The sequence below is a fragment of the Microtus ochrogaster genome, unplaced genomic scaffold, assembly GCF_000317375.1.
Source record: "Microtus ochrogaster isolate Prairie Vole_2 unplaced genomic scaffold, MicOch1.0 UNK1, whole genome shotgun sequence".
Lineage (NCBI taxonomy): Eukaryota > Metazoa > Chordata > Mammalia > Rodentia > Cricetidae > Microtus > Microtus ochrogaster.
Genome location: NW_004949099.1, coordinates 33,149,187 through 33,162,769, shown reverse-complemented (window position 1 = coordinate 33,162,769; position 13,583 = coordinate 33,149,187). Strand labels below are relative to the sequence as shown.

The following is a 13,583-nucleotide window of genomic DNA, read 5'->3' as shown; positions in this document are numbered from 1 at the left end:
ATAGGCTGCAATAGCAGTGGAATCCCTGTGTCTCCATAGGCCATTAGTCGGATTCTCCAGCATCCCCTAGAGCAGGCCGTGCTCCCCGCTGCCCCTCCCCACCACACTTCAGCTCAGCCAATACCTTTCATGCTTACACACTGCTCCTGCCACAGACCACGGGTGTTGCCCACTGTCTCCTCTGTCAGCTCTCAGTGCAAGCATGACCACCTGAGGACACTCTCCCGTCACTTTTGTGAAGTGGCCATTGTCCTACTTGTTTCTTAACTCATGGGAGTCACTCGGTTGGAGAGCTTAGGAAAGCTGAGGGGATCTAATGTGCCGATTTGGTCTCTGTCATCCTGCCACCACCGGCTCTATGGCCAGCACTTAGTGCCTGCAGAAAGGTGGGGTGAAGCTGGGGGAATGGGTGGCTCAGGGCTTCCCTTGGTTTGATTTCAAAAATCCAGTGCACATTGAAGAGGATATCTATCAGCATACCCACAAAAAAAGACTGGTCACACAACACAAAACCCTCTCTGTGAGTGTCTTGGCCTCACAATGAAAAATATGGAAAGAAAATGGGTCTGTTACCAACAGATAGAGGCTTTTTTTCCTTGTCATTATTCCCTAAACTACAGAATGACGTTGTCCTGTTTGCATGATAGCAATTTAAATCAGCTAGAGAAGATCAAAGATGTGTGTCACTTATGTGCAGAGGTGACAGGACCTGAGTATCCTGGAATTTGGTAGCAGTGGGGTCTAAAACCAGTTCCCCCTTACCTGAAGGTGTCTAATGCCATAGTAATTACCTTATCTTGTGAGGGGTTAAATCTTCTAGTGGACATTTGTGGGAGCCTACAAAGTTCCAGGGACCATTTCATAGCAGCAGTTGTCAGAGAGGAGTTTTTCCCAGTAGGGGAGAGGGTGAGGGTCTAGAAGTGTTTTTGATGGTCGGCATGGGTGGCAGGAATGCCAACAGCATCAATTAGGTGGAGGTCTGGATGCTTCTGTTCACCCTGATCTGCACCCGGTGGCCCTGTGATGAAGACAGATCTGAAGTGTCCCTAGTAAGAGGGTGGGAAGTCCGGAGACCAGGATTGTGACAGTGAAGGGACAAAGCCCTCTCTCACAAAGCCTCATTCCAGTTGGGGAACTAGTGTTAGCAGTGGTTAAATGAATATGCCCGTTGGTGGTTTTTTTTTCCTTTTCTTGTCCTTCTTCTTCCTTTTCTCTTCTCTCCTTCCCCTTCTCTCTCTCCTCTTCACTCTTTTTCCACTATCTTCCTTTTTTTGTGGTAGGGTCTCACTGTGTAGCCCAGGCTAGCCTTGAACTCTCAATTTTATTGCCTTAGACTGCAGAGTGCTGCTGATACAGGTATGCACCACAACCCTCATCCAGCCTCTTCCTGTCCACACTGGGATTTCTATATCTCCATCTCCCTGGTGCCGTGGCAGGACAGGCTGGAGGCCATGGCAGTGAATGGAGAAAGAGCCCCAGTTGGGTTTTCTGTAACCACAGCTGAGCGATCATTTTCTCCATTTCCTTGGTAGCAATTTGGTGCTCCTTAGTTTACAAGGCTCTTGCAGCCCAGCCCCATTGTGGCACAAGGAGTCTGTCCCTGAGAGGTCTCACTGTACCATGTGAGTAGTTCCTAACCTGCGCGTTCCTCCTCTTCCTTCATCTTCTCCCTCACTCATCAGAAGACTACATACTGTCTTTGCTGCCAGTCTTGGAACTGGTGTGGCTTCAGCCTTAAAAGAAATACTTGGAATTTACTCATCTTTTATATAAATGTAGTATTTTTACTACTTACGAGTCAGGACAGTTGTGTACAGCTTCATCTGTCCTCGTTAGCATTGAGTCAGGTGCCAGCAAGTGATGAGAGGCGTCTCCAGGACTGGAGGTAACAGTGTTCTACAGGCTCTTGTCTTTCTGTTGGTGTTCTGCCACCTTGAGTGGAGAGGCTCAGTCTTTGGGAAGTGGCCCTGGAAATCAGATGTCTGTGGCAGTGTCTATGGCCTTATCAGTGGATGCAGAAGAGTGCAGAGTAGAAGGCATAGGAGGAAGTACATATTATCTATCTATCTATCTATCTGTCTGTCTGTCTGTCTGTCTGTCTGTCTGTCTGTCGGTCTGTCGATCTATCTATCTATCTATCTATCTATCTATCTATCTATCTATCTTTCTATCTTTCTATCTTTCTATCTTTCTATCTAATTATTTATTTATTTAGAGCCCTTTAGGAGTAGTAACCCTTTCCAAGTGCCCCGCAGCAGACTGAACCATGGTTTGTCTTTTAGGGGCTTACCACACAACTCTCTGGCAAGGAGAATGGGTTGTCTTTATTGGTTTGGATGCATTAGAATTGCAGTTCCAGGGATGGAGAAGGGTTGGACACCTGAATGCTATCTGGACCCTTCAGTAAGGGAGAACATGTGATTGCTCCATGGCAGGCATACTTCCAATATCTTAATTTTTCTTATTGGAGTGGGGTGGAGCTCAGAGTGATGACACAAAGCCCTCCTCAAGTGTGCAAACACGGATGCTTCTTTTATGAGTTGTAATCAGAGGGAAGACGATACTGACCTTGAACCACACGCCCCTCACATATAAGGTTGATAGGTTACATTGACCTACAGAGTTTTAGAGTAGACAGGTCTTAGTGGCATCCAGCTCCCTCTCAGGGACACTGAGGCACAGCCCACTGAGGACCCTGTTCAGTGCCTCGTAGCCTGCCACGAAGCCTGCAGTACTCCTGATGCCAGGGGCTCCCGGTTGGCTCTCCCTTCTCTTCCCACAGTCTCAATTCCTTTCCCTCAGGCAATCAGTGCTCTTGTGCACTTTGAAATTTTTATCTGAGCTAAAACCTGCAGAAGAGCTTAATAACTATATAGAACATCAATTACAGCTTAGCATATTAGTTCAGCATATTAGATTTTCACATTTTAAGTCTGCATGTGGATCATTGAAAGACAGTTCCCACATTCTTAGCATATATAGAAGTTATTTTGGTCAAGAACAGCAGTTCTCAACCTGTGTGTTGCGACTCTCTTGGGGGTCGGATGACCCTTTCAAGGGGGTCGCATGTCAGATATTTACATTATGATTCATAGCAGTAGCAGAATTACAGATTTTTCAGTTGGAGTCAGCACACTATATGGAACCTGTATTAAGGGGTTGCATCGTTAGGGAAGTCGAGAATCACTGGCTGGAAGATTTTCGTTTTGCTTATTGGATCTTTATAGTTGGGCAGCGCCTCTTCCTGCTGTAAGCTAAACCTTACCCAAGCTCCTCCAATCCCAGCAGAGCAGAGGCACACCTGACAACAGGAGAGCATCCCGTCTGACACCATCCCCGGAGCCTTTATTTAATTTGAAAGTGTTTTGTGTGTAAATTCCAAGCTTTGTTCCTTTGCCACAAAGAGGATGAGGGAGGCCCCAGGATACTGTGACCCCACGAGTCAGGTGTCTTCTTGGCAACGCAATGTCGAGCTTACAGAGACACCATGCTTCTGGGATGCCTCAAGTGCCTGTTAACGGACCAAGAAAGTAGCTGGAAACAGAATCATCATGGAATCCTAGAAGCATTTCTGAGAACACTAGAAAGTAACTTGATTTCCACCTTGGGGTTATGGTCACATGTCCCCTGTCTGGAGTGAGGCACACGTGTTTGGACTACCAGGCCACAGAAGCAGCAAGCTAGCACTTGGGGGATGACACAGGGCTCTGTCCAGTTCCCATGCTCAATGCCATCCTCTTTAGTGCCACAGGCAGCAAGTGTAGGTAGAGACTTCTTACAAAGTATCATATCTGTCAGTTGGGCTTCTGCTGGGGTGTGATGTCTCTCAGTAGGGGTGTGTACAGTATTTCTCAGTTATGGAGTTTTGCTGGCCTTTTGCTTCGGTTCTCTACCCAGGTATCACGACAGCCAGAAGTGGCCCCCCCTTGATTCTTGCTGTCTGCTGGGGACCAGACAGTTCCCGTAGAGAATGTGTTAGACCCAGAGCTGACTGAGTCATTCTTCTGGAGGCCACATTGCATTGTGTTCAGCTGGCCTCCTTGCTTCCGCCAAGCCTCAGGAATTGGAAGTGGCACATGCTGGGGGCACTCCCCCTTGTGTTCAGCCAGTTGCCAGCATGCCTTGGCTTCCTCCAGTGTGTTAGTGACAGGACTGGGATAAGCCGTCTCTCTTCCTCTTCTCCCCACGCTCTGTGGTCTACTTAGATATGCAATTGGGAAACATTTTTGCACCAGGGAGCTTGCTAAACAGAACCCAGGAGGGTAGAATGGGATGTTGTGACTTCAAGGGTCTGCTTCTTGTCAGACCTCAGGGCCAGAGCCCCAGGCTCGGTTCTTCAGTACAGTGCAGGCTCTGTGACGTCCACACAGCTGCCACTTCAAAGGGGGGAGAAACGGGGTTAGGGAGGCTGGGCAGTTTCTTGAACATCAAATGGTGATTGCAAAACAATAATTTGGTGAGTTATGAATGAATGAGAAACAGACTAGTTACATTTCTCTCAGAATGCTTATTTAAAACACACACTCACACTCTGCCCCAAAGAACATTTATCCCTTCCCAGGGGAGAGGGGTCGTAGCCACATGTTTTGGAAGATTATTAAACTAGAATGCTTTCCCACCCATCCAGCGAGGCTTCCGGGCCCACTTCTCTTCTTCCTTTCTTCCTAAATAGACCCATTTCTTTCAGCCTTTTAAAGAATGGGGTAAAACCACACTGCAGGATTCTTGGGCTTTAGACTTGGAAGGGTCTTTGTGCAATGGAGTGGGTGTGTCCTTTCTCCTTGAGAGGCTAGGCTCTGCATTTCCACGTAGGAGCTGGTAGAGCAGCAGGGCCTTGGGAAGTGACAGGGAGCCAAGTTACAGGGAGGAAGTGGACCGTCCAGTGGCACATACTCTTTTCCTTTCCTGTTTCTTCCAGTCTCGGTAGATGTCCCTTCTCCTGAAAAGGCTTTCCCGGGCCTCTGCTCGGAACAGAGTTCCCTTTATCTTGCATGTGCACTTAGAACCCTTTGTATCTGTATTATCTGGATGTTCCCTGCCCCAGTGCATGGTGAACTGTACAAGTCGGCATCATCGGCGCCCCCAGTTGTTAGTTCAGTACTAGCAGTTGATGCTGAGTGGACAACTGGTGGCTGTCTGGGCTTGGTGTTTGTGTAACAGGAAGTAGGAAGCAGATTTGGTGCTCTCAGTCTGTTCAGACACCTGGGCTGGAACACGGCCCACAAGGTGGCCCATAAACAACAGAAGTTTGTTGCTCACAGTTCTGAATCTCGGGAAGTTCAAGATCAAGGTGCCTGATTTGAACTGTTTCTTGGAACGCAGAGGCTGTCTCTTCCTTGTGTCCTCACTTAAATATGAAATAAGATGACCTGTGCTCTTTCTTATACCCAACAATGTCCCCTAGAGAGAAGCCCAGCATTTCTAGCTCTCTGCTCTCTTAAAGGGCCAGTTTCACATTTCTTTAGCTCTGTGACTTATTCTGACCTACTCTGCCAATCCTTATGTAGCCTACCTGCATAATCTGTAGGGGTCGTGAGACACCCATCATTTTGTTATGGAATTAAAGGTTTATCCTGCACTGTGTTTCCTACACCATAGTTTTAAATACCACAGCTTCATATTTTATATGCATCTCTGAGTAAAATGACTTAAGTGGATGCTGTTGTTAGAAAAATTAAAAATACATCCCCAAAGCTCCATAGACCTTTGTAAATATACAAAGTTATATTTCAAATACATTGGTAAGACAGAAGAATCCCCTATAGGTGTTCTTGCAGCTGCTTTGTTAAGAGGACACACTCAGTGGGGGCATTCCCAGGCTGGGACTGGTATCTAGGAAGCCCTTCCCAGCACGAGGGTCAGAGGGTTGGCCAAGCTGGCAAGCACCTGTCCTGCAGTGTCTCCAGCTTCTCTTCCCTTCCCTTCTGCCTGCCGCTTCTCCTAGAAAGAGAATTCCTCTTGGGTCCCCGTAAAGGACCAGTGAAAGCAGTGGGAAGGATTCACACATGAAGCTGAGGGGTTGGCAAGCGCACTCTGAGTGCTTTACGTCCCCTGGATCCTCATGGGTTGTTTATAGGGTGCTGTTCAGCAGGCATCTCGCTGCATGCTTGTTACCTTTCAGGAAACGCATCCTAAGTGGTTTTTGATGATGCTTTAAGTGGCAGTTTGAGGCCGAAGCCTAATGCTTTATAGTTTTTCCTATTTAAGATAATAAGATAGGTTAGTATCTCCCAGGGCATCAGAAGAGTGTTGTTGATGTGCCTATTTCTATCTTTAAAAGAAAAAAGGAGCAGCTTACTTAGGGTGACAGGACAAGCTTTTCCACGTAGGGCTTAACAAATGACTTAAGGTGACCCAATCAGTCAGGGTGTTACAGTAGATAGTGTGGTCTGTGGATCCGCGACGTTAGAAAGAAAGGGACTGATGGGAAAAGGGATTAGCCAGAAGGGTTGTAGGAGCTCCGCCAGACCTAGACGGCCAGGGGTCTGGAGAGTATGTGATACCATGGCTACTTGATTTCCAGAAAGTAGAAGTTTCTTCCAGTGAATATTCTCAAGTACCTAGAATACAACGTGTTCTTTGTAAGCTCTGAGCTGATGTGCAAAGAAACATATAACACAGTAGGATGTCTGCTCTAATTTTCTCTGAGTCTACATTGAATGAAGGAACACACACACACACACACGCACACACACACACACACACACACACACACACATTGCCCAAAGGCAGAAAAGTTATAGCTTGCTGAAAGATGGAATGGCTGGATAGCACATGGGCCAATAGAGGAGGTGAGAGTCTGGGTACTCCTGAGAGGCTGCTCTGGTTTTACCTAGATAGTTGGGTTGACTGAGATAGCCTTTGGTAAGATCTTGATGAAGTCCCATGTAACAATGCCTGATGCTGCTGTGGCCCTCTGGAGCCCCTCCTCCCATGCAGGGACACCTGATGCTGCAGCTCTCCCATCCCCACCCCCGCTTCAATGGGATCTGTGCAATTAGTGCCAGCCATAGGGGCAGATGGCTGGGGCCCTTGAACATTAGGGAAATGTGAAGAAGACTATTTAATGGCCAGAGTACTATGACTATACAGCCACTAAGAGATAAATCACATCTGAGCCCTGGAGTGGCAGCCTAGTGAACCTCAAGTGTATATTGTCACCCACTCCATCTTCCTGGAGAAGTCTGTTACCTGAACATGGTTACCAAGCCACATATAACTCACCTTGCCCTTTGCTTATCAAACAAGGGCGTGTGTACTGGACAGGGCCAGCCATGGCGCACATCTGACAGTGGGTATTTACATCCTGGCACCTCTTGTTCTTGGGTCTTCTCCTTCTCTTCTACTTCAGCAACAAACCATGCCATTGTCTTAAGACTCTCTGACATCTGGGCTTTACATGTGCATGATCATTCATGAAAACAATAATCAAACATCTCAGAGATTTTTGCAAGCATCCCTTCTATAAATATGTGTGGTTGGAAAGCAGACCAAAATTAAACAGACACCAGTGAGTCTCTCCACAGCAGGCCTGGAGCGTGTGTTTGAAATTCACTGAGGGGGGCTGTCATGTGCCTGAGATTTGATGGTCCTCAGAAGACAATGTGTTTCACGGTGTGTGTGTGTGTGTGTGTGTGTGTGTGTGTGTGTGTGTGTGTGTGTGTAGCAGGTTGGGGCTTCTCTGCAGACAGTGTGCCACTTTGTATGGTTAGCAGCTGGCTCGTGGTGGTTAACTACACTTCACACAGTGCCCTGTTGGCACTTCTTTGGCAAAGGGTGAAGCTATAGTTTAGGAATGCAGCAAAAGGAGGTGGGGTCTAATGATACCGTCTTGAGCTTCAGAGAACTCCCTGTGGGAACTGTGTGGAAGGATATTTGTACTTCGAAAGGAGAATCTGCTGGGCACAAAGCAAGTCAGACACTTTTATCCTTCAACCACCAGTTTCTTAAAAATTACTCACATATTTCCTCAAAATAGCCATTTTTTTTGTTTTCTTAAGAGCCCAAATCTCTCTAGTCGTCAAATCGAATTCCCAGCTCAAACCAGAAGGTTTACAATCCAGTTATTTTAAGGGATGCACACTTTTAAAATGCGTGTGTCTGCTGAGGAGTTTGTATCGGGGACTTAGCAAGTCACACCACATAGAATACAGGGCCACGTGGTAGAGGAGCAGAGGGGAGGGGAGGGCAGAGGAAATTGGAATTTTACTTCAACTCCTTCTAAAAATGGCAGATGCAGAGTGAGAAAACAGCTTGCTCTGTGCACGAGAAAGGCAGGACAAGCAGGGAGCCCTGTCCTCCTGGGACCTGCTACTTCAATGACTTCCTTAGGGCCGCCGTGCTTGCTTTCATGGGAGCCGTTGCTGGACATCAGCACATCCAATGTCATGGCGTGCTCAGGGTAAGCTGAGCTGACATCATGACCCCAAATAGTGACTACTGTTGTGAGAAGACAGGAAGACTGCTAGTTACAATGGCTTTGGAGTGACAGCGCTTTCTTTGAAAGTATTCAAGTGGTTTGCCTTGTCTCCTTTTCCCGTGAGGAGGCCTGGGTTTGACGGTAACACCTCCATCCACCCTGAAGCCTGAGAAATTGGGAGTGGGGAGCATTCAGCCCAGTTCACCCGTGCTTGTGCTGGCATCCACCGGGTGTGCTAGGTGACCTGTGAGTCAGGACCAAGGCAGCATGATAGGGAAAGTTAGGGTCGAGTCAGGTTCTCATCATTCACCTGTCCGACCCATATTTCATGATCCCCTAACAGCCCGGTACAGGGATAACTGTTGGGGTGGCTGGAGCCAGGGACAGCGAGTCCTTTGCACTTTAACTTGCAGGTGTGAATGGAATTTTGTGCCATCAATGAGGGAATTCACAGTTGGGGAGTGGTAATAGGCTGGGCTCCTGAACACCAAGGTAGTGGCTTTGCTTGAAGTCAAGGTGCATTTTATCACAAACCATCCAAGAGAGGCCTTTGCTCTGGTCAGCCTTAGACCCGCTTTTCTGTGCTCTGTGGTCAAGGGGATGTCCTGCTGGTTGTGGTCCAAGGCATGGGTTGGCATGAAGATACTCTAGCCCTCAGAGGGACGGCATCCATCAGCAGCAGGACCAATGGATCATACCTCCCAGGGTTCAAGGGCAGCATGATTAGGGAGTTTGTGGTTTCCGAGATGCTACCTCCTCTCTGAACATGCACTCACAGGCCAGTGGCAGTGGCAGATGGCAGGTCAAATCTGGGTACACTCTCTAGGGGGAGTGGAAAATAGCTTGTAGGTGTGGTCTTACTTGGAAGTTGTGATCTGGAGACATGGAAGGGGCTTGTTCTCGGGTCCCCATTGGTTTAGCTCCCTCTTCAGCCTGTCATAGTCTCCACCCCTAAGTTCTGTGCTCAAACTTACATGGTTGGGATGATCCAGAACAAAGAACCAAGAGATCACCTCTCTCTATCTCTGGGTTGTGTGTTTTCTGGAAGGAGGGGAATTTCATTTCCTTCTTGCGTGGGAGTTGGAGGTCCCTGCTTGCCCTTGCTGAGCGCAGCCGTGGTGGTGGGGAGGGAGAACTGAGAGCGAGGCTGTAGGGAAAGACACGAGGAAAGCAAATGCTGCCGCTAGCTTCGCTCCGAGTACGGAGCCGTGTGAGCGCCCTCCGTCTAAATTGAGCACATGGTATTTTATAGCAGAGAAGCGAAGTGGATGCTGTGTGTGAGGAGAGCTTACTAACAATACTTATAAAAGAATTCGTGGCCACCAAAGCTCTGGATTTCAGTCTGTCAGATACATTTAACACAGGACACAGCTGTATATACATGATAACTCACTGTCTGAGGCTAGAGACCCGGATAGGGGATGGGGCTTAGGTTCTTAGAATACAGAGCTTAGAATTCCAGAGAGAAGTCCTTCACTTAGGCCAGATGGCACTGTTGCCCATGCCTTGCTGTTTGTGCCTGCCATGTCAGCCAGGCACCTCTTCCCCTCCCTCCTTTCTTCAGGGTATTCACCATGCTGTCATGATGCATCTGGGGTGATACCACATGCTGAGGCCAGAAAGGTGTCCAGCTACCTGCAGTGTCTGTCCTGGAACATAATCTGCTGTCAGGTTCTTGAGTCTTTGCTACCAAAACCAAATCAGAAGACTTCAGGTAGTGTGCCTCAGAGATGGTTTCCAGCCACTTCTCCATTATTAGGCAGTCATTCTGGGTGGTCGTATAGTTATGAAAGGAGCCACAGGCGTCTGACTTCACTCTTGCCTCTGGGACATGGACCCGTTTGAGCATTTTTTGGAGATATATAGTGCCGGGGAGAAGAACATGTTCCAGCTCTCAGAACAGAGGGGTTAGTCGTTCCTCATCCAGCAAGGAACTGAGGTTAGCACTCTAGGCCCAAGAGAGGGAGCGAGCCCTCTGGGTTTGCTCAGTGCTTCTGGGTGTGGTCTTTGCTTCGGTACGATTCTGTCCCTGTGTCAGATGCTCTGGCTCTGAGCTGGATGCTGTCTGTCTTGTGTGCTCCGGGGTCAGGCCACAGTGGGGGCTGGCTGGAGAGAGGCTGGGTGCAGAGGAGGAGGCGAGCTCACTGCCTGTTAGCCATGGACATCTAGATGGGGAAGAAACAACAGCTTTATTTTTAGGCTTTGCTAATTCTCACTCTTCTAGTTCGCTGCTACCTGGCAACAGCTTATTGTCATGGCAACACCAATGTTAATGAGTGAAGCTCTCCTGTGTGTCTGCCCTACCCATTGCTCTGTGACAGACACTTGGTGCAGAACTATCTTTCTGGCCCTGCAGGGCTCAAACGCAAGAGTCTCTGCTCCTCCACTGGTCTCCTAGACACTGTCTTAAAGGAAGGGGATGGAGTCATTGCCAACAAGGAGCCTGTGGCTCCAGTTCCATGTCCCCATTACTATTGTGCCCACAAGCTTCCTACACCCTGCTTCCCAGTGGCCTGTCCCCTTCACATTCTTAAGTGGCACCCACAGGCTAAGGAATAGGAACTGGTTTATCTTTCAGGGATCTTGAGGTTGTGCTAATATTTAATGGCAGTTAGTCAGAAGACTCCTGTGTCATTTGGTGCTGCCATTGAAGGGGCCAGTGCCCACCTTGTGATGACCTGTAGCTTACCTAGGCGGAGAGTCAGCGACCCACCCCACACTCCTGTCCTCTTCCTTTCCTGTCCTCTGTGGTCTTTCACTGCTTTGCAGGACTCTTTGAGGAGGGACAGCCATCTGCTCCTGCTTCTTTTACCCTCAGTTTCCCAATGGAAGTAGCAGTCATCCAAATTCTTGGTCTCTCTCACTGTCCCGCAGAGGTCTGTGAAGTATTCTGCCCTCCATTTTTCTTAGAAGCTCTGTGATGTGGGTCACTTGCTGGAACCTTGGCATTGCTTCCTCACTACAATCCTGGATAGCAATGGTACTGACTTCTGAGCCTTATCGCAAGACCTCTACCAGGGCCAAGTGGGCCTAGTGCTCGAGGCAGGATCTAGAATAAACTCTGGCTCCCTAAGTATTAGCTTTTATTATGTCAGCTTATTACTTAATTTGCAGTCTAATTTTATGAACTAAATACTGTTATTCTGAATTACAAGGAAGGAAACCTGGCAAAGCGTGGTTAAACACCTGCAGGGTCAGCAGGGTCCTTGGTGCTGTGGCGGTGTGGTTGTCTAGGGTGCTACTTGGAGTCGTGTGGCCCTTGCAAACCCCATGTGTCCACTGCTGCCTCCTCTGGTCCTCGCCATGTTCCTCACTCGGTCCGAGTACGACAGGGGTGCGAATACTTTTTCTCCTGAAGGAAGACTGTTTCAAGTGGAATATGCCATTATTAGGCTTTCAAGCTTGGTTCTACGACCGTTGCCATCCAGATATCAGAGGGTGTGTGTCTAGCTGTGGAGAAGAGAATTACCTCCCTACTAATGGAGTCCAGCAGCACTGAGAAAACTGTAGAGATTGATGCTCGTATAGGCTGTGCCATGAGTGGGCTAATTGCTGATGCTAAAACTTGAATTGATCAAGCCAGAGTGGAGACACAGAACCATTGGTTCCCCTATAATGAGGCAGTGACGGTGGAGAGTGTCACCCAGGCTGTGTCTGATCTGGCTTTGCAGTTTGGAGAAGAAGATGCAGATCCAGGTGCCATGTCTCATCCCTTTGGAGTAGCATTGCTGTTTGGTGGAGTTGATGAGAAAGGACCCCAGCTGTTCCATATGGACCCATCTGGGTCCTTTGTACAGTGTGAGGCTCGAGCAATTGGCTCTGCTTCAGAGGGTGCTCCTTGCAGGATGTTTACCAAAGTCTCTGACACTGGAAGAAGCCATTGAGTCTTCACTCAAACAAGTAGTGGAGGAGAAGCTGGACGCCACAAACACAGAGCTAGCCACGGTGCAGCCTGGTCTAAATTTCCACATGTTCACAAAGGAAGAACTGGAGGAGATGATCAAGGACCTTTAAGGAGGAGCTATCCTCAGACATCTATGGGACAATTTCAGTTCTCCTAATTGCCCTTAAACTTTATTTCCAGCTCTTACGTCATAGAAAATATCCAGTATGTGTATTTTTTTAAATGATGTCTGTACATAACAGCAATTCTGAAATAAAAAAAATGTAAATTAATAATAAAAAAACCCACCTGCAGGGCCACTGGAAAAGATGGACAGGACAGGACAGGACATAGAACCTAGGTGTATCAGATCTCTTCACACTGTGCAGGAGCCTGCACGAGCTTCCTCCTTCTGGAGATTGCCTCGGGCTGCAGGAGCATGCCCAATCCCTTTGTACTCTTTGGATTTAAGGTGCTATGTGAACGTGGCGTGCTGCCACTATGACTAAGTGTTGCTTCCAGAGAGGTGGCTCATAACTGTCATGATTGTCTTGAGGGTGATACTGCAAGGCTCTGCAATGAGCAGTGGAGGTGGCGCTTCCTCCCGCCACCTTCCCATGAGCTCAGCCTGTGTCTGAGACCGGAACCCCCGGCATTGCTGCTGTGTCGACCGAGGAAGGTGTGGTGGCACTGGGAGACCCCTGCCAGCGCAGTGAAAGTCTCAGCAGTGTGCCACGGCTTCATTGCTTACATTTTTTTATAGTGCTCAAAGGCAGCACATTTGTGTACTATAAAATAAAGCGCGCACGGGGTATTTGGTGAGATGCTATCCTTCTCCCCTCACCCCAGCCCCTGGGCTTCTCGAGTGAGTATAAACATGTTGATCTTTATGTCTTCTGCTCGGCATAGGCTCGGGTCCCCTAGTCCTTGCCAGCGCATCTGTGGGAATGCTCCACGTTAGTACACAGTGCATGATTCGTTCATTCTCAGCAGACGAAGCATTTTCTTGCTCCTGGTAAAGGAGATCAGGTGTGCTAATTGTGAATAAGCTCAAGAACACCTAACGAGTAATTATTGATAGGGAACCGTTGTCACCGCAACAACATTAATATAGGATTCTTGCCATCACCGAAACAGTCTTTAAATTTCAGGTGTATTTTTAAAATTAAAATTAAAAGGTTCTTTTTGGAGAATTTCATCTATGCACATTGTATTTGCATAATTTCCACCTTTCCCTCTCCTCACCCCAGCTCCTCCATGTCCCCCTTCCCCCCTTCAAAT

General features: G+C 48.1%; 1 protein-coding gene and 1 pseudogene across 7 annotated transcripts in view; both read left to right on the top strand.

Moving 5' to 3' along the window:
* The window catches only part of Cacna1c (calcium voltage-gated channel subunit alpha1 C), a 562,276-nt gene that overhangs the window by 128,335 nt on the left and 420,358 nt on the right, over positions 1–13,583 (top strand). The gene's annotated exons all lie outside the window — the stretch shown is intronic.
* Positions 11,631–12,683, top strand: LOC101984042 (annotated as a pseudogene).